Source organism: Myotis nattereri (genome assembly GCF_964212035.1).
Source record: "Myotis nattereri genome assembly, chromosome: 12".
NCBI classification, from domain to species: domain Eukaryota; kingdom Metazoa; phylum Chordata; class Mammalia; order Chiroptera; family Vespertilionidae; genus Myotis; species Myotis nattereri.
This window is the reverse complement of record NC_138087.1, coordinates 58,398,612-58,419,697: the sequence shown is the minus strand read 5'-3', so window position 1 is coordinate 58,419,697 and position 21,086 is coordinate 58,398,612. Positions and strand designations below refer to the sequence as shown.

At 39.1% G+C, this 21,086-nt stretch overlaps 1 pseudogene across 1 annotated transcript in view; it reads left to right on the top strand.

Moving 5' to 3' along the window:
* LOC308527734 (serine/threonine-protein phosphatase with EF-hands 1-like) overlaps positions 1-5,979 on the top strand; it is a 101,330-nt pseudogene extending 95,351 nt beyond the window's left edge. Inside the window, exon 3 of the transcript in view lies at positions 5,866-5,979. The product of the transcript in view is annotated as a serine/threonine-protein phosphatase with EF-hands 1-like (transcript). The remainder of the gene's footprint in view (positions 1-5,865) is intronic.
* Positions 5,980-21,086: the final 15,107 nt, after the last annotated feature.

The window sequence follows — 21,086 nt, the reverse complement described above, 5'->3', positions numbered from 1 at the left end:
CAAGCTTTCTAGGTTTACTCCATTCATTTTAGAATGTCAGTTTCGAATTTTGGAATATGTAATTTTGTGATTGAGAGACTTAGGTAATGGAAACTGAACTGAAGCCACTAATTCACATAAATGCTGCTATTCACATGAGAACTCCTGATTGTTTTTAGTCAGATTTTAGGAGCTGGAGAATGAAAGTAATGAGCTAGAGACAATTTTGTCCCCATCATCATAGTAATTGCTTAGGGGGTCTGTCCATGATTAGCAAATGTTTATTATGAATTTCCATCTAGCCCTAATTGGCTTAGATAACACATTTGGATTCTCAATAGGATTTGGGTTGCCATAAACAAAAAAGTTACTGCATTGTAGCTGAAGGGGCCAGGCTTTGAATGAAGGGGTTTCTAACCGGCTTATGCATTTTCTCTATGTCCATGGTAACAACTAACATTTTGGGAATGCAAAATCTGTTCCCCAGGCCACATTAAATACTTCTCTGGATCCTATCTTTTCATCTCTGCCATAAACCTACACGGAGGCTACTATTAACATTAGCACTTAACCCTTGAGAAGAGTGACATTTAGAGGTTTTAACTTCCCTAAGGCCCAACAGCTGGTCAGTGTGGGGCAGCAGTGGGCAGACCAGGCATGGATCCATGGAGCCCTTGCTCTGCATCACATATGGAATCTGAAAGCAGTTCCTGGGAGATCACAGTTCTCTTTTCACCTTTTACCTAGTCATCTCTCCCTCCCTTTTTTAGTTGCTAAGGAAGTCAGGGCCAATTTTCAGTGGTTCCTGGGGGGAAAGCCATTGAGCATATTGGAGGATGGCTTAGGTCTGATCTGTCAGAGACAGGCCCATATGTCAGCTCCACCACTCCAGCCGTGAGAACATGGGCCCATGATTTCACCTCTTGGAGCTCTGGTTCCTCATCTAGAAAACAGCAATGTAATACCTGCTTAGGGTTATTATAAGGACGCAGTTAGATAAATTAATGCATGTCGTCCTGTCAGTAGACCGGTGGCGATGTGTTTGATGAGAAGATGTCAGCCTTATACAGTAAATACAAGCACTGTTTCATAAAACATGTGCCTGGTGTGGAGTGCTAATACACATCCTACTGTGTCACCGTGTACAGTGTGTTTGAGTTGGGGCCAATGTTCCAAAGCCACTGCTCTAACCCCTCCTCCCTCCCACCCCTTTTCTCTGAGAACTCTGGGCTCCCTTTCCACCCTCCTTTTGTTTCTCTTGCAATGAGGAGTAGAATCCCCTTTTCCTCAGGATCTGAGCTTCCTGGCAGAGATGTTAGGAATACACTCAGCCCAAGAAAATAAACTCTGATGTATAGGCCCTTGCTGATCTGGGGAAAAGAAACCAAGAACTTTTTCAGTGTCCTAAGCTAAGTGGCAGAAATTTGTCTGATTCTCAAATACTGCCCCCAGGTATCTCTGCACATAGAAGAAAGTCCGGCACAGTTCTCTGACCTAGTGGCTTGCTAATAACTAATTACCCCAACGTTTTCCCAAGTGAGTGTGTCTGGTGATTTAGATCAGGTACTTCACCCTAATTCTTCTGGTTTTCCTGTGCTTATCCCATTCTCCCAACCCCTCTTGTTTATTCCTTTACCCCCTTAAATCCTTCCATTCTTCCTTCAGGCCAAAAAACTTATTGGAATGCAAAATGCTAATTTATAATCCTTCATCATGTATTCTTAATGACAATTACACAAAACCAACATCCTTTGGTCAGTTTGAATTAGCACAGCTCTTCCCTAAGTAAATGGCTATCAGAACAGGCCAGAACAGTAGTATTGGTAACAATTGTTTCCACCTTCAGTCTGCCATTAATCCATCACCAGGGGCATAAGCTCACACTGGACGCCCCAAATTCCAGCAGCACCTCTACAGAGTGACTTACGAAGCTGCCCTTTGATTTGCTAATCATGCAGGCTTATATTCAGAGCCCTACATTCAGAAGGCACCCTCATGAAAGCAAACAGCTCTATTAACAACGGGAAGCACTGACACAGCCATTCCGAGCCAGTAGCATCATCACATGCACAAAACAAGATGAATGGCACAGTTTATGAGGCCAAGCGAAATCCCTTCCAATACAGGATTTAAAAAAGAAAGACACCTGATTTACCATGAATGCGAGAGACAATCGTCATCCTGTGATATATAATTACTTCTCTTCACTGCAGACTATGAGGAAGTGTTTCAATCATGTTATCTGGGGTTTTTACTTTTACCACAATAATTATTATTGACAGATTCATTTGGGGTAAGAAATGGTCTTTCAGAAAAACACTGGGTGATTTCAGCGGAGCCCCGGGTCTGGGAGCAGATGTGCATTATAAAGCAATATGTGGTATAATGAGAAAAGCATCCTTCCCTATCCTATTAATTATTGGCACTACCTGATAATCCAGAATTACTGACCCCTCCCACCCTCCAGCTAGCAGATATTTGTGTATCATAATGCACTGTGGCCCAAACACAAGCTCAACTCTGTGTAATGTTGAGAGCCAGTGTTTCAGTGATATTAACCTGAACTCCACCTATTCCTTCTGCATTGCCTATAACACAACTTGGGAATAATACATTAATTTCCTCCAATAGGTGAAGAGCTTAGTAATTGATACAATGTAATTGATGCACAGAAATTTTCATTGTTGATTACAAAGATGACTTTAAAGGATGGTAAATGCTCAGGATGTGAGGCTAAATGATAAAAGGAGAATGCAAAACTGTCAGAATATTAGGATTACAGATGAGTAAAAGTGCAGGTGGATATAGGAAAGCAGGAAAAGGCAAGCTGTTGTATCCACAGGGAGGATGACAAACAATTTCTTTTTTTCCCTTTGAAAATACCCTTTACTGTTCCTCGATAGTCTTATCATAAAAGTTATTTTAAAATCAAAGCTCACCTCTTACAAAAAGTTAGTTACTCCTTACCACAAAATGCGTAAACTAAAAGCTGCATGTGATAAACGCTGGAACTTTTTTTCTTCAGGTTCAAAAATAGTGTTGGAATCTGCCAAGGAATTGGCTCACATTATTCAATGTCAGACACATTTACACTCAGATGTATTAGTAATTCCTTTGGTTGACTTTTCCTTGCCGTTGTCATGGCAACCATTCCCACTGCCATTAGTACCTCTAGGGCCCAGCTTTGTTCACATATTTTTAGGCCGGTTCTCTCCTAACAAAGCAATTAATACTTGTGGCATATCTGTAGCAGACGCCCTGGCGACCTGTCCTGTCTCTAGAACTGCTGAGCCCTCGGGTTCCCGCCTTTCTTGCTTTCACAGGTGCTCTGTTTCTCCTCGTGCATTTCTTCCCTAAGTCATGCAAGCCTCTCTCCTGTTTCCAATGATAGGCTACGTGGATTATGTAAAGTTTCCTTTTTCCACACATGCTCCATGTTTCCCTATCAAATGACCCTCTAGCCATCATCAACAAAATAGCACATTTTCATTAGTGATCCCTTTGGACCACCGCTACAGAAGAGAGGCAAAATCCCCAAGGAATAATGGAGACTGTACAGTGCTTCTAGACTGATAATCAGAGGGTAATTCAGTCTGGACTTCCACAACTCTAGTTGCAAGGAGGTCACAAAAGCAGAAGATAGCCCCTTGCATTTTCTGACCACTGGAACCATTGACTAGTCCTTTCTAATGAAGATGAAGAATATCAGCTTCCTTTTGTCATGTCAAATCAATTTTTCATAGTATGACCAATGTGGCGAGGTTGTTATAAAATGGGCTTATTCTTATACTGCTGAATAGAGAATACATTTTGCACTTTTTCTTAAGCAATAACCACTATTAAAAAAAACCACACCTTATCAATGTTTGCCCCTTTGGCTCTAAATTCTTATAGGAATATTTTCTAGGAAAATAATCTAAAATGTAGAAAAAATCAGGTATATAATTTATGGCAAAGTTGCTTATAATCGCAAAAACATTGGGAGCCATCTAATTGTCTAATAGAAGAAAAAATATATGTGATGTCCACAAGGTAAAATATTATGCAAATGATACATCTATAATAGCATAGCAAGTGCAAACAATGTAATGATAATTTAAAATATTAATTTAAGAATAGGATGGGAATATATGATAATTTTGTAAAAAGGATAAACTAGCCCTAGCCAGCTTGGCTCAGTGGATAGAGCATCAGCCTGCTGACTGAAGGGTCCCAGGTTCGATTCCGGTCAAGGGCACATGCCTGGGTTGTGGGCTTGATCCCCAGTAGGGGGCGTGCAGGAGGCAGCTGATCAGTGATTCTCTCATCATTGATGTTTCTCTCTCTCTCTTTCTCTTCCTTCCTCTCTGAAATCTATATATATATATATATATATATATATATATATATATATACACACACACACACACACACACACACACACACACACATAAAAAAACTGGTTGTCTTTGGGAGACAACTTTTGGTGTTTTCTAAATTGTTATTTACTTAATTGTGTTTTCCATCTTACTAACTTTTAAAGACTTTTGGAGGAGTTGAATTAATCTTCTTAGGTCTATGCATTCCCTAGGAATCAATACAGAATAAATCTATACCCTTTTTATATAGAGTCATTCAAATAGTGGGGGTCAGTTGCAGTGATTTCAAATAGACTTTGTGTGAGACAAATTCCCAGCCTCACCTAAGGCTTTAACTACTTCATTCTACAGAATTAAATGTTTTCAAAGTAGGTAGAAAAGCTAAGTAAACTTTAGAACTCTGTACACATGAGCATTCTGTACACTAAAGTTACATTTATTATTTTATAAATTCTCTTCCTAATGTATGGGTTAGATCTTTTCCGTCTTCAAAATTTTTCTTGCCTAGTGAATTAAATTCAACTTTTTAGTCTAGCATTTAAGGACTTCCGAAGATGGTTGCAAAGTCGATCTCCAATTCCATGTCCCATCACAATATTACCCAAAGCCTACACACTGGCCTCTCCAAATTATTTGCCTTTTGCTGTGTATACAATACAATGCCTTGCCTTCCTTCCTGTGTTCACACTGTGCCCTTAACTTGAACTGCTCCGTTCCCTTCCTTGTCAAAACCTTTCAGCACCACCTCACATATACCTTCTCTGGGCATGAAGATGCTACCAACGATGAAAACCAGTCCGTGTAATACTTAGAATTGAATCCCTTTTACAGTTTCAAATACTCGGGCATTTTAGTTTTTGCTATCAAATCGATCAAAAATGAAAACATCAATTATTCATTGGCCTTCTAATTAGGATCTACTGTGAGCAAGTCTCATTAATGAGAAACATCCATTTTACCTGGCAGAGGTTCACTCAAGTCCATCCTGACAGGGAACTGAGAGAGAGAGAGAGAGAGAGAGAGAGAGAGAGAGAGAGAGAGAGAGAGAGAGAGAGAGAAGAGAAGAGAAGAGAAGAGAAGAGAAGAGAAGAGAAGAGAAGAGAAGAGAAGAGAAGAGGAGAGGAGAGGAGAGGAGAGGAGAGGAGAGGAGAGGAGAGGAGAGAGAGAGAGAGAGAGAGAGAGAGAGAGAGAGATATGGAGGCTTAGTTCAGGGTTAATGCAGCCAGCACTCAGCAGCATGTGTTGAAAGTGTGTGTTGGGTGATGAGGGAGAGTAGCACACAGGAGAAATTTCTGGGGTTGTGGAACCATTTGCTAACTTCTTTAAGAGTTCCAAAACTGAAGTGTGGCTCACTGGTGGTAAGAGAGAAGAAAAGAGTAGTCATTCTCTAGGCTGGTAGATAGGCCAAGAATAGCATGTGAAGGAAAAAATAAATTTCAAAGGACATTTGTTTCTACCTTTTAAGACATACTTGGAAAAGTTATCAAAGAATGACATTTCAAAATTTTTAAATGTTTTTCTTTTCTAGTGGTTGCCCGATACTAGCCGCCACCCTGCCAATGAGCACACACAGGAGATAAAATCACCAGCCCAGAAAAACACCAACTGTCAGAAGCGACAGATACATGGCAACCTCGGTTAATTCAGGCACAGAGATGCCTACATGGAAGCGCCTGTTCTTTTTCTCTCCCACTTCCTGTGGGTGACACCTCAGCACAGCCAAACCATTGCCTCTAGCCCTATAGTCATCTTTCTGCAGTCTCTTAGAGCATTTATTACCTTCCCATTCTTAATAAATGCTCAGATTTTCATCCTCATCACTAGAGGCCATATTTATAATACCCCTCTCTAATTTGTATGAAAGTCCACTCAACCAGTTCATTTCCAATAAAAAGCACGCACTTTTCCTCATTTTGTACTTCACTAATCCCCTCAATAAGGTCTAACAGAATTACGCCAATATTTCATCGCAATGCCCTTTTCCACTCATTCACGGAAAGATTGCTAGTTCAAACTATTTCAAAGGTCCAGATGATTGATGCTGGCAGGTATTACTCCATCTCTCCAGAAGAGTGAACAAAAAGAAATAGAATTAAATCACCTCTAAGAGGAAATTCTGAGACAGAAGGGAAAAGCTTCTTAAGCATATACGTCACATATTACAAGAGTTTCTATGTCATTTTTAGAACACCAATCCTCAAAGCTCTTTACAAAGAAGTTAAGTCTATTTTTAAAGCCTCAAACCCCTTGGAAGAAGTGATCTTGAATGAAAGACTACTCGATGCCTTGTACACTCTGCTAATATACTAACAGCCATTAAGATATCGAGTGGATTCTAGTACCAGTCTCATTTCACTATGGAACTAATAAGAACATAATTACATTATCATTTGTACAGCTAACATTTATGGAGCATTTCGTAAGCAGCAGAAATTTTGCTAAGAGTGTCACATGAGCTGTGCTATCATTATTCTTGTTTTACAGGCAACGTAACTGAGTTTGAGAAACACAAGGTCACATAGGCAGATCCAGGATATAAACCTGGTGTTCTGACTCCTGAGCCACACACGTAACCACCACATGACCTGAATTAACTAGCAGGGCCAGGGATTAGCCAGACTTTCTCAGATGGTTCTCTCTGGACCTTCTTCTGGCCCCTCAGTCTTCATGTATGTGACTCCCCCTGCCCAGCCTGTCCTCCGCTGGGCTCTCTGGGGTGTCCTATGTCTCTTCCGGGGCTTTTATTATAAAGACTTGGGTCTATGGTTCAGTACTTACTCGAAGACTGATTTTATCATATTCTAAATCCCTAAACATCTGCTTGGCTTCCCTCCCACAGATTCTGGTAATGGCTGCCTGGGGCTGGAGCTCCCCGGTTCTCCTGTCTCGGTGCTCTGCAGCTGGCTCTCTTGGCCCTCACCTTCCCTGCTCTGTAGCTGAGCTCTGGCAGCAGGATCAGCATATGTCAAAGTCCCTGTGACATAAAAGGCATACATCTGCTGGAAGAGGGAAGTTAAAATGACTCCCTCATTGGACAGCAACCTGGAAACAAGGACATTCTCTATAAAACACCATTGATCAACCCCATATACAATGTTTAACTACTTCAAAAAAATAAATAAATAAATGTTGAATTACTTCACACCCAATTTTGTGCAGGTTGTTCTAGAATAATCCAATAGGAAACAGAGCTTTTGGATCACATCAGTAGATTATGAATTGAAAAAACTTTAATAAATAAAATCTCCAGGCACTTTCATGTCTCGCGCATTCCCGTCCTGCAGCACACACACAGTAAGAGCATTAGTTGTACCATTTCATCCAGTGATCCACTTATCTTTCTATCATGCTTTTTGCTTTGGCATTTGGCCATTTACCACAAAGGAGGTGAGGACCATAGGGATAAAAGATGGAAACATGTAGTTCTGCTACTTTTTTTTTCCTACCCTCCCCCCCCCCAAAAAAAAAGTTTTTAAAGACACATGGTCTCTACATCATATGTCTGTGCTTTGGATTCATGTTATGGGGATATTTGAAGGAGCTGGGATAATTCCAGCCACACTGGAAAGGAAAAAGTACCAAGATAGTTACCAATCATGTTTTCAAGCAGCTATCCGCATATTTTTTAAATGCTGGATGAAAAGGCATATGAATAAGGAGTATGTTGAAAAACTCAAAAAATGCATCTATATTTAAACTGCTAAAATCTCCTGCCTCATTAAGTGCAATAGGTAAATTCCAAATGGAGACCATGTAGCTTTAAGAAAATTAAGTTCCTAAACAGTAGAAACATCTCCAAACATTATTATCAAAATTATTTGTCTATCTTGCTTAGTGCACAAGGCATCACTTATTCCCAAAAAGAAATATTAGGGCTTTGTGGTGTGGCAGCTTCTCACAGCTGTCGGAAGCCAGTTTTCTTATCAGTCCAGCAGGAGTGTAATTAAAGACAATAGCCAGAGCAGCTGTATTGAAAAAACAAGTCATTTGTCTTCCCCTTCCCCCACCCCTTCTGCACAAGTAGTTCATCTGAACACAGCATCAGCTCCAATCATCAACATTCTTCAAAAGGCAGAATAGAAAACATATCTGCTTCCCACTGTGGGTTGTGAGGGTTGAAGAAATACTTGCTCTTATCTTGCTATTGCATTATGTAAAATGCAAGTGATTTAGGTCTGGATATTCAAATGCTCCTGAGGTAGGGCAAGATTTTGGAGAATGAGAAAAATTACCTTAGAGAGAGAGAATCTAGGAAAACAGCTTATACTCAGTGTTATTTTGGGAAATGTTTAACAACAGGGTCTCCTGGGGAAAGGGCCATTATTTGTAACATTTTCCAATGTCTGTGGTGTGAATATCCCCACCGTGGCTGATTTCAAGCTACCAATATGACATCATTGAACAGAGAGTTGGGAAAAGATGCACAGTAGGATGCTCTTATACAGTATTTCTACCACATCTACAGTAGATGCAAATATTCTCAAGGACATAGGTAAGGATAACATAACTAGGAAGTGGTGAGTTTTTTTTATATTTGTTTTTAATGTAATATGTTAAAATTTTATATAATTTTTAATACTGGCTATGTTTCTCACCTTGCAGAATTCCTGAAAACAATCAGCTCTCACAAGCCAGTACCAGATAACTCCAGCCCACCACTGTACAGTCTATATACTATGCTCTAGCTACCACATTACTGGAAGTAGTAATTAGCCCTCTAGTTATAACAAGTGAAAGAGAAGGCTCTGAGAAGATCACTTGGAGAGTTTGATATTTGGCCTCCAGGGATTGGGACATACAAACTGACTCTCATCTGAAGAATCTAAAGGTCAAGAATGAGCTAGCAAGAAGCTTTAATAGAAAAGCAAATGAGCCCAGCCAGCATGGCTCAGTGGTTGAATGTCGACCCATAAACCAGGAGGTCACAGTTTGATTCCCAGTCAGGGCTCATGCCCAGGTTGCTGGCTCGGTCCCCAGTGGGGGGCATGTGGGAGGCAGCTGATCAATGATTTTTCATCGTTGATGTTTCTGTCTCTCTTTCCCTCTCCCTTCCTCTCTGAAATCAATCAAAATACTTTTTTTAAAAATCCTCACTCCTAGGATGAGGATAAAAATATATTTTTAAAAAGTAAAGAAATTAAAAGCAAATGAGAGGCAGCTCCTTGGGGCAGCCTATTTTCCCAGAGTTTGTGAAAAAAAGGATGTGTGACTATTTCCTGTGGACCGAATGGGGACCGTGCACAAGAGAGCTAGCGTGGTCTTCTTAGATCAAGTCCAAGAGAGTCACCGGAGGCACAGGACCATGACAAAGAAGCCAGGGGACTTCTGAGTTCCTGAGGGATGCGGGAGCTTTCCTGAGCCTTGCTTCAGAATCTAGATGCCCATGTCAGGGAAACAGTGCCTTTTTTTCTTCTGAAAAATCAAAAATCAACATGGGGAGGAAGAACAGAAGTCCTAGGTTGGAAAGGAACAGGCAGCAGCCAGGGCTGTGTAGTGTTCACACATGGAGTCTTCTTGTGTTGCCACAAGATGGCAAACACTCATTATTGCCTCTCAAATTGAGCAATCCTATGGACTTCTGTAAACAGCAGCTTATAGATAACTTTTGATTATCACATAAAGGGGTCAGGATCTTCACTATCAAATGTACTTTGAAATTGTTTTTTAATTAATGTAATTACAATATAAACAGCAAGTGTAAATTCGTTAAAATTAAACAATCCAGTGGAATCATTATTTCTTCCTAAACATATTCTCTGATGCTGCAGTCTTTTATGAGGAGACATACTTTTTCAGGCTTCTCTCTTACTTCTGCTGCTCTCCTCAGACCCCTGCCCTGAACCATATCCCCACCCCATTCTCCTCTCCAAAGAGAAAATTCTAATTATATGTCACATTCCAGGGCATGGATCATACCACATTTGCTAGTGGGTGGAGCCACCATGCATAAAGGGTCAGCACATGAGTGCGCTTTCTCTCTTCTTTCTCTTCCTTATGTGATGCTGAAGTGATAAGATGACCCATGTCCTGGCCATGTGCTCTCAGAAGATGATACAATGATCCTCAAAAATTCTTAAGGGGGAAAAAGGAAGTCATAGAAAATTACTATAGTATGATAATATCTATTTCTTTCTCATGTTCTCTTTTCCATCCTTCTTTTAAAAAGCATCTTAACATGTTTTTTAAATTTTATACCCAGAAACTATTTCATTCAAAATTCTAAAAGAAAAAAATTCGAAAAGTTCTAATTCTGCTACTTGTTTCTGATGACGTTTACGTAAAGTGAATTATTTCCATATGTGCTTTGTACTTTTAGATTATAAGCTCATGTTTAGTGCAGCCTCTAATTTGAAAACTAGCTATAAACATGGGGAGAAGGGTGTTCCCATCATTTACTCTTTAACAAACATTAGCTAATATGCCAGGTAGACCTATCCATAAGGAGCTTTAGAGTTATATCCACCTGTACTGATTGGATCAAATAATCAACATCCTAGTTATCATACTTATAGCTAACACTGAGCAATCCTTAGGTGCCAAGCACTTGATATGCATTACATGTAATCCTTCAACAAGCCATTAAGGGAGGTACAATTATTATCCCCATCTTACTGAAGAGAAAAGCTAAGGCTTATAGAGAAGTTGACAACTTTTCCGTGGTCACTCCTCGTAAATTGTACAACCAAATTTTAAGATCGTGTCATCCTGATTCCAGAACCCAAACCCGGCTATAGTATAGTCATACATAAATTTCAAAGCATTCACACTCAGACACGAAGCAAAGGTAACAACCTAAGGCCAACGCGGGGGAGACTGGATGGAGATCCAGATGTTCTTCATTCATTTGGGCATAAAATACGGGCTGAGAGTAAATAACCTGCTGCAGAGACCCACCGTAGGGAACACACACCCAAGGTCTGGTCGGGAGCAAGATTTAATTTCAAGTTTCACAAAATAGGGACACTGAGGCTGCTGCTTCCCATGCCCCCATCGGAACAATCATGGGCTTTCAGGAGTCCGGCTGCAGGGCGTTTGAAAGAGAAAATAAAGTTGGGGTTTCTGTGGGTTACTTCTACAGTAGTAAATATGGTTACACCAAAGTTTATTGATATGCTGAAGCCCACCATCTAGTACACACATTTTATTAGGATAAAGAAATCAGGATTTTCGCCACGTGCTGTGGTATTTGAAAATGTCACCGCATGCGTCTGGAGGACACAGCTCTCTAAAATTTATATTTCTGGGTTTAAACAAAGACCAGTTGAGGTGGTTTGTCACGTTAAAAACGTGAGAAGCTAAGAGTAAAGCGTTTGGGGAATGAGCTTCTAAATGGTACGCTGAAGTCATTATGTAGATAGATAATCAGTACCAATAAACATCAAGAACGCTTGTGCCCACTTACTAGCAGATGCAACCTCTTCTGAAGAAAAGGTATTTTCAAAAACTCAGTAAGTGAAATATGGTAAAATTCTTGCATCTCAATAGAATACATCATGCAGCCTTGAAAATCTCATGTTAACGGTTTACACCACTATTTGCCATCTATAAGAGTTCTACCTGGAACAATTAAGAAGGGCGAGAAACTGAATACATTCCTTCAAAATAACCCATGCTCTTGAGCATTATGGAAATAAGCCCTCTGTAATGATTAACTCTCAGTTTCTTGCCTGAGGCTGATTAATCTCTGGAGAACACCAGACAGGGTTCGTGTTAATGAAGTCACGGCCAGGGGTCAGTTCTCAGGAAGGCTATTCAGGGTCACTGTGTTTCGTGACTTCCACCACCCCAGCTGGTGGCAAGGGGGACAAACCAGGACAGAGAGAGGAAATAGTCCGACTGGTGCTGCCTTTATATACAAAAGAAAATGTATTATTAGGTCATTGCTGTCATTTAATAGGTAATTCACTCAAATGACTTACCATTTCATACCCTGTAATTTCATTGGATTCTCCTTGTAATGGCACACTAACAGATGCACATTTCCCATTTACATCCAAAATCACAGCAATTTCTCCTTTCACCAGTACGGCTCTTCCGAAGGGTGAGGAGTGTGAAGGTGAGCGCACCAGGGAACCGCACCCAGCGCTCTCAACTTAACTGCCTGTCATATCATTGCTCTGCCTCCATCTGCCTCTTCGCCTCTGTGAGTTCATTCCACCCCCACATCGGGGCTTGGCCTGCTTTCCTTTCCCTGTTAGAGCTACTGTCCCCCTTTGTGCTTTGGTATAGGACTCAGTTTCCCTGGGCGAGATCTCCTAAAGTAAGCACCAAGAACATTCTTGAGAGCTTGTTTGGAGGTTCTAGCAGGGGAGCGCAGCTACTCGTATACCCTTGACCGAAGACCGGTCCTCTCCTGGGGTGGGGGGGGGGGGGAGGTCGTCCTCTTCGACCGAGCGCACAGCTTCGGGAGGGACGCACATGGATCGGTGAGGGAGGAGGGGGACACCCGCCTAGCCAGCCAGATCAGCCGAATCAACCCTGGCGATCAATGGGGTGACAGATGTCGCAGCCAGATCGCCCTCACATCCAAAGACTGAGAAACAGCGATCAGGCTATCAATCCCCAGAGGAAAGTAGGGGAGGGCGGGGGTAAGGGGAAGAGATCAACCGAAGGACTTGTATACATGTATATAAGCCAAACCAATGGACATGGACAACGGGGGGATGGGAGCATGAGTTTGTGTGTGGGGGGGAGGTTGGGGGTTAAAGGGGGGGATGAGGACACATTTGTAATACCTTAACTAATAAAAAAAAAAAAAAGAACATTCTTGAGGATGCTGCCATCTATCCCAATGGGAAAACAAACAGGCGTTAATCACAGTAACAAACATGTATGTTAGAAACTGAATAAGACTCCTCGGCTCCCCTAGTAATTGTCCTCGGGGGAGCACAGTTCTGGGGATAGGGCAGATTCAACATATGTTTCCAGAAAGAGGAATGCCCTACCATTTAGTAGCTTTGGGTATAACTATACAAAGTAAAACCCAAGCCACTTTAAAAAAAAAAAAAAAAAGAAGAAGAAGAGATGAGGGGCGGGGGGAGGTAACTTGTATATTTTTGTGGAATGATCTCCAAGATAATTTAAGTGGAAAACTAAGTGTAGAGCCGATACATTTTGCATTAAAAAAGGAGAAAAATATAGTTAAATATACCTACTTATAAATGCCTAAAATACCCTCAGAATGATACACTTGAAAACAGGTAACACAGATTGCTTCCATGGAAGGGGCCTGGGTGGCAGCAGGCATCCCTTGGAAAGAAAACTTCTCTCTACAGTCCCTTGTATATTTTTTGAAGTTCTGTTCTTTCCTCTCTCAGCCTCTTTACATATAAATGTACTCACCATTCCATAGGTATAGATAGCTGATAGACAGGTTTTAACATTAAGAATCTGAAGAGATCATCCAATTCTCTGGCATCAAAAGATAACCCTCTCCTTTCTCTCACTGCCACTTCTGTCTTCATTCATCCGTTTACTACGGATTGTTGTGACGTTAAAATACATTCTTGAAGTATAAGAAAACTACAAGAGATGAAAAACTAGTTCCCTTCTCTTCCCCATTTCTCTCCTCCACTCTGCCTCCACTTTACACAGAGCCTTCCTTTTCCTAAAAATAAATTTTGAAGAAAGCTCATGAGGATGTCTAATAAATACCTTGTTGATTGTTAAATTGAACTTTAAACATTTTTAAAGACTGTGGGAGCATATGCTTTGTTCCCAGGGCTTTTCATCTTTATTTGAGCACCACCAGTAATACTTAATCATCTAAGATGTAAATGTTCTCTGAAAATTAAGTTGAAGGCCTGGCAAGTCTTCTGATAAAAGACAACAGCCTCCTGCACATAATGTCTCCCTTCCATCAAGCATTTTTCAAAAGAAAATGAACAACTTCAAGTTTAGTAAAAAACAATTTGATTCAAAGGAGAATTGATTGTTGCAGATGGCCCTCAACTTCTGTTGCAGCTTTGAAAACATTCTTCCAAGTAACCAGAAATTGTTAGTCTAATGTGAAAAAATGAGAACTCAGCCCTGCCATAGAAAATGTAGCAAGAGCCAATAGTTTGCATTTCCTTGGAGCAGGAACTGAGAAAAAACAGTAGATCAGATAGAGGCGCCATGTTAAAATATATGTCAATGTGCTGCTATTATTGTTGACAACTATTTGCTCCCTACCCTGCTAGAGAGTTACTCATCTCCGTGGTTTGCCGTGATTCCTACGAGGCAGAGCACAGCTCACTGCCCATCATCAGATCTGGCCATGGACTGACTGGCCAATGAATGTCAGCAGAAATGACAGTGTGCTCCTCCCCAATCAGAAGCTTAAGAGGCCTGCTCTTGCTTTGTAATTTCTGCCTGAAGAACAGCATATCCTAGATGGGATGCTCCATTAGCCTGGATTCCAAAATGAAGACTCATGGGAAAGAGCCACATGGAACAGAGCCCCAGCCCCAGCTACAACCACAGGCAACCTGCAGCAATAGGGGAGAGTGTCCGCCCATCCACGCAGGACAGACAACGAGGCAAAGAAATCAAGCTCTGTTGTTATTTGCCACTGAGATTTGGGGGTTGCTTTTTATCACTGATTAGATTACTAATACGACAAACAAATTATGAGGCATACACCCCAAGAATGGGCAAACTAGGTATCTCTGTTCTAGGGAAAGGGGGAAAGAAATGAACATTTATAGAACATTTGCTCTAGGCCAACTACTGTTCTAGGAGTTTTCATGGAATTCCCCACCAATGTGATGCCTGAAATAACCTCTTGAGTCTCATCTAAAAAATGAGAGGATCTGTAAGTTCCCAGAATGGCATTTCACATGAGTTATTTAGTGGAGCCTTTTGAAAAAAAAGAAGAGAGAGAGAGAGAAAAGAGAGAGAGAGAGAGAAGAGAGATATTCATGCTATAACCTATAGTCACTGTTTTTCAAGAAAGTGATTAATCCCCATGTTTTTTTAAATAATATGACTAGTGTTTTAAATGTACTATGAATTATTAGTACTTTTTCAGAGAAGACTGTTGTTTAATTCACTAATGTTTGAGTTTTCTTACTTTAGAAAACAAACCCATTTTTATTTCCTATTTTTACAAACTTAATATTGCCTAATTACCAAAAAAATCTTAGAATTCTTTCATTTTTTAAGGACAATCTTTAATTAAAATTTAGCTTTCTCTAAAATGTTCATGAATTTCATTAAGATGCCGAGAAGTGTAATGATATAAATGTGAATCTAACTACTAATTTGTCTTTTCCAAAAGTTTGTGAGTGACAAGAAATATCATCAAAAGATTTCAACTCATCAGAGTCTGGTATTATTAGAGATCAATACCATCATCATGAATAACATATGGCCATGGTTCTGGGAAAGGAAATACATCTGGAATTTGATAAATGGATTTCTAATAAAGAAGACTGGAAATAATTTATTCAGGCTGAAAGAAAGCTTCTAAAGGCAGGCAAAGTCAAATATGATATTCTGAATCAAAATTCTCCCATGTCTCTCCGGATTTGAAAGGAAAAACATTAGAAAGATACCATAAACATCTTTTAGTAACACTAATATTTTTAGACATTTTATTTAACACTTTAAATATATACCTATTGAGTAGAACAAGATATCTATAAATATGCCAATCTTCTTAATTCTAGGCAAAAAATGAAAAGATGTTGGGCCAGAATTAGAACCAAGGTATTAGAAAAAAATATATGGAGGCTATTTTTTTCCAAGTGCATCATTAAAATTCAATGCTATGAACACTCATTTCATGTGTGCACTGTTATAGATGCATACATAATACAGACACAGACAAAAATATAAAAAATAAGTTAGATGAGGGGGTTTGGGATAATTTTTGACATATATTTTTTATTATTGTTATAATAATATTTTAAAATAATTACAAATAAATGCTGCTCCTAGTATCTTATTACAGATACTAATTTAATGGTCTGTTTATATATCTTAATGTTAATACGCCTAAGCAATCATGCTCTTTTACAGAAAACATTTACATCAACAGCGCCAGGGAGTAAAATGAAAAACAAAATTATCCATGAGCCTACAAAAATTCTAAATTACGTCTTTTGTCATTGCATATTTATGAATAAAGGGAAAATAATGGAGTTTCATCCCCATGACTATAAAATTTTTTTAAAATAATATTTTTTTAAAAAACAGACTAAAAAAAACTATAATGTATAGTTTTACCTAGCCTTCCTATGGAGAACAACTAAAAGATGGGCATAATGTTTTTATATGTATACTTGAAATATACACTACCCTTGAAAAACTCCCAAGGCAGTAAGAAGCCAAGATCTAAGAGAAGAGGAAAACCAAGAGAGGTAATTCCAGAATTTAGAGCACTTTTCTCCTCAGGACAAATGCCAGTCCTGGAAATGACAAGTGAGAAGCTGAGAAGGTGAGCACAGTTTTCTTCGGTCTCACAGGCTGAGGGGAATAAGCATTTGAGTTCCAGGCTTGCCACGGAGGAGGGGCTCTGCACTTTCAGGGAGATTCTGAGAGGGTGTGGGGGTGATGGAGAAACAGACTAGCCACCACAGGAGCTGAAGCTCAGATTCCAGTCTGGTCTCAGTTTCTGGCGGAGTTAAGTTGGTCTGTCCAGATGAACTGTCTACAAGAGCCAAAGGAACCATCCCTGGAGGAAGAAAACATCACCCAGAGCCTTAAATAATCTCTAACATTTTTCAAAAGTAATACCTAGCACTCAATACGTTTAAAAAGGCACATAAGAAGATAAAATTTATTTGAAAAAAAATCAAGAAAAAAAAAACACAGGAAGCAAACTCACAAGTGATACAAATATTGAGCGATCAGAGACAGATATAAATTATTATTATGTTAAATCAATAAAATGGGAAGATGGAGAATTTCAGTGCAGAACTGGAAAGCAGAATATAAATCAAATGGCAAGTCAAGAACTGAAAACTAAAACATTGTAAATTGACGACAGGAGATTACACACAACTGAAAGGACGATGGAGCAGAATGCCAGAAGAAAACCTGCAGGCTGGACCATGGAGGGTCAAAGTGGAAAAACAGAAATGAACAGCAAAGAATGGGATGTGGTGAAAGGGTCCAACCAAAATAAGAGAGAATAAAGCAGAAGCAATCTTTGAAGAAATAATGGTAGAACTTTTCAGACTAATGATAGAAACCCCGAGAAGTGCTACAAACTCCAAGAAGAATAAATATAAAGAAAACCATACCTAAGTGCATCCAAGTCCAACTGCTAAAAAAAAGAACAAGAGAAAATCTTAAAATAAACCAGAGGAAAGGATGTCTTACCTTTAAAAGAACAACCCCAAAACCAAAAGAAAAGAAAAACAGCAAGAAGACAATGAAATATCATCAAACTGGTAAAAGAAAAAACCTCCCAACAGAGAATTCTATATCCACCTAAAGTATTCTTCAAATATTAAGGCAACATATCTCTCTATATAAAAGCCTAATAATGCAAATTGTCCCCTCGGGAGTTTGACCGGGAGACCGGGAGTTTGATTGCTCACTATGATGTGTGCTGACCACCAGGGGGCGGCACGAAACGAAGGGAGGCCCCAGCCAGCAGCCAGAAGGCCCCGATCCGCCCTGATTGCCAGCCAGACCTAGGGACCCTACCCATGCACGAATTTCTTGTACCAGGCCTCTACTATTTAATACAAATACTGAGAGGATTTGTGATCAGCATAAATACACTAATGAAAATACAAAAGGCAGTTCTTCAAGAGAAAGGAAAATAATCCCAGAAAGAAGCACTGAGATGCAGAGTACAGTGCTGAGAGGGTAAAATATGTCAGCATATCTCAGTGAATATTGCCTACAAAATCATAGTAATAATGTCATGTGGAGTTTAAAATATAGCATTAATATCCTTGACATTAGTAGCACAGAAGGCAGGAGTGGCTGCTCTACTATTTTTGCATTATTCAGAACTGATAAAATATATAGGTAGATAGATCACAAGTATTTGATCAGTCATAAGAAAGAGGAAAAAAAGAGCATAAACTAGTAGGACAAATAAGTATTAAGATGATCAATTTAAACCCAAATATATCAATAATACATTGAATATGAATAGATAATTAAAAGAAATGGTTGTCAGACTGTCAGATTAAATACAAGCCACTCAATCACATAAAACAGATACATTATAAATAAATGAGATTGAGACTAAAAGGATGGTAAAATTATATATGCCATGCAAACACTAACCAAAAGAAAGCTGGTATATCTTCACTACTATAGCACAAAGCAGACTTTAAGATAAGAAGCATTACTAGATAGACATAAAGATGGGCATTTTATGATGATAAAAGAGTAGATCTAAAAAGAAAATATAATAAGTCTAAATTTGTAAGAATCTAAGAACATGACTTCAAAATATATTAAGCAAAAAAAAAAACTGGCAAAATAACAGAAGTAGGAAAATCCACATCATAGAGACTTTAACACATCCTTCTCAGTAACTATAGAAAAAGCAAATATGCCATCAATAAAGATATAGATTCTAACAAGATTAACAAGTGACCTAATGGACAGTGTGCCCAACTAGTGTCAAATATACATTCAAGCACCACAGAATGTGTTTAGCAAATTGTCCGAAGTCTGAGACAAAAATCAAGTTTCAAAATCAAATTTCAGAACATAAGAAATAACATATAGGTTATTTCTTTACTAACCACAGTAGAATTAAGCTAATAATTAATACCAAAAAGATAATTTAAAATCCTCATGTTTGAAATTAACCAACGCCCTTCTAAATAGCTCATATGTTAAAGAAGATAATGAAAGTGAGAAATATTTTAAATGAATGACAATAATTTTTTAAATACTATATATCCATTTTTACAAATAAATAACTAAAACCACACTTAGAAGAGCATTTATGGCTTCAATTATCAGAACTCATCTTAAAAGAAAGGGACATTAAATTAAAAGCAAAGGAAGGTGAAGAAAGAAAACATAAAGATCAGAAATTAATTTAATAAAAAGCAACCAGATGAGAGAATCCTTGACAGGCCTAATGAAATTAATAAGGCCCCACCAAGACCAAGAAAAAAAGCCAAAAAAAGGAATAAAAAAGGGCATCAATTACAGTGTCTACACACATTAAAATACAGTAAGTGGATATTATTAACAACTTTATGCCGATATACTTGAAATGATAAATCAACTGAACTAATTCCTAGAAAAACATAACTTAGCAAAAGTATTAGAAAGTCTCAGTAGTCCTATATCCCTAGAGAAATTGAATATAGCCTGATATTTTTTCATGTAGTAATTTATTACAAGCATTTTCTTATGTCATTAAATATACTTGTTCAGTGATAGAGGACATTTATTAGTTACGACTGGGGTTTCATAAGCTTTACTAATTCTTAACATGACCTTTGGTTAATTATATAACCTCTTTAGGCCACAATTTTGTTAAAAATACTAACCTCACAGTTGGAATATCACATTTACTTAGTACAATGTTTGATCTAGTAAATGTTTGATAAGGATAGCAATGAGTGTGTTTAATGACTGCATAGCAGCCTATTTTTCCCTCTTATAAATGTTACAAGAAAATCTTTGTTTATCTACCTTTACACAAAGCTCTAATTCCCTCAGGATAAAATCCTGGAAGTAAAATTGATGGATCAAAAGAGATTCATGCCCAACCAGTGTGGCTTCAGTGGTTGAGCATCGACCTATGAACCAGGAGGTTACAGTTCGATTCCTGGTCAGGGCACATGCCTGGGTTTCGGGCTCCATCCTCAGTGTGGGGTACACAGGAGGCAGCCAATCAATGATCCTCCCTCATCACCGATGTTTCTATTTCTCCCTCTCCTTCTCTGAAATCAATAAAAATATATTAAAAAAAAATAGATTCATGATAGATGGAGCCCAACTGTCTTTCAGAAAAGCTGAATCCAATTATGCTTCCACAAACTGTATAAAAATGCTCACTTTCTATATCCTTGTCCACCTGGACATTACCCTTTTATATTTTTGCCAATTTGGTAGGACAAAGTGGCAGATCAGTATTGCATTTAGTTGGCTTTTTATCTATTACTTAGTACGTGTGAGCATTTAGTAGATCTCTTGGCATCTGTAATCGTCCTTACATGCGTTGCCTTTTTATATATTTTACTGGAGAAGAGAGGGTGTTAAATTGCGAAGATCACAAAGTCTTTGTCGCAAGGAGAGACAAAGAAAAAGGCAGACTACTCCAGATTGGCAGGGGGCAGGTTTAAAAAAGCAAGGAAACTTACAGAGAGGCTTGTCTTCTGCAGTCGCACCTGCCCACCAGAATCTTTAAAATGTACATAGAGGCCCTAACAGGGTTCAGTCACATTTTCAGTTCAGATGACCCTCAAGGCTGCGTCCTTGAAAACAGCTCCCACTGTGGGAACTGTTGGGGGGAGGGGAGTAGCTTTCCAAGGACAGGGGAGGAGCCTCTGATTGCCTGGATTTAGCTCTGGGGTCCAAGGAAGGTCACATCCTCTCAATTACCTTCTCCAACAACACCATCTGAAAGTGTTTTAGCTAATCTTTCCTTTCTGGAGACCCAAAAATTGTTTGGGCTTCTTGACAGCCCTTCTTTCGCCGAATTTTCTCCTGGGACACTTGTATTTCTTCACATTGATTTATAAGAGCTCTTTATAGAATTGTTTACCTTTGAATTCTGCTTAGGTTTATTTACTTTCACCCCCACTTAATAATGAAAGTATTCAGGCAATGGAT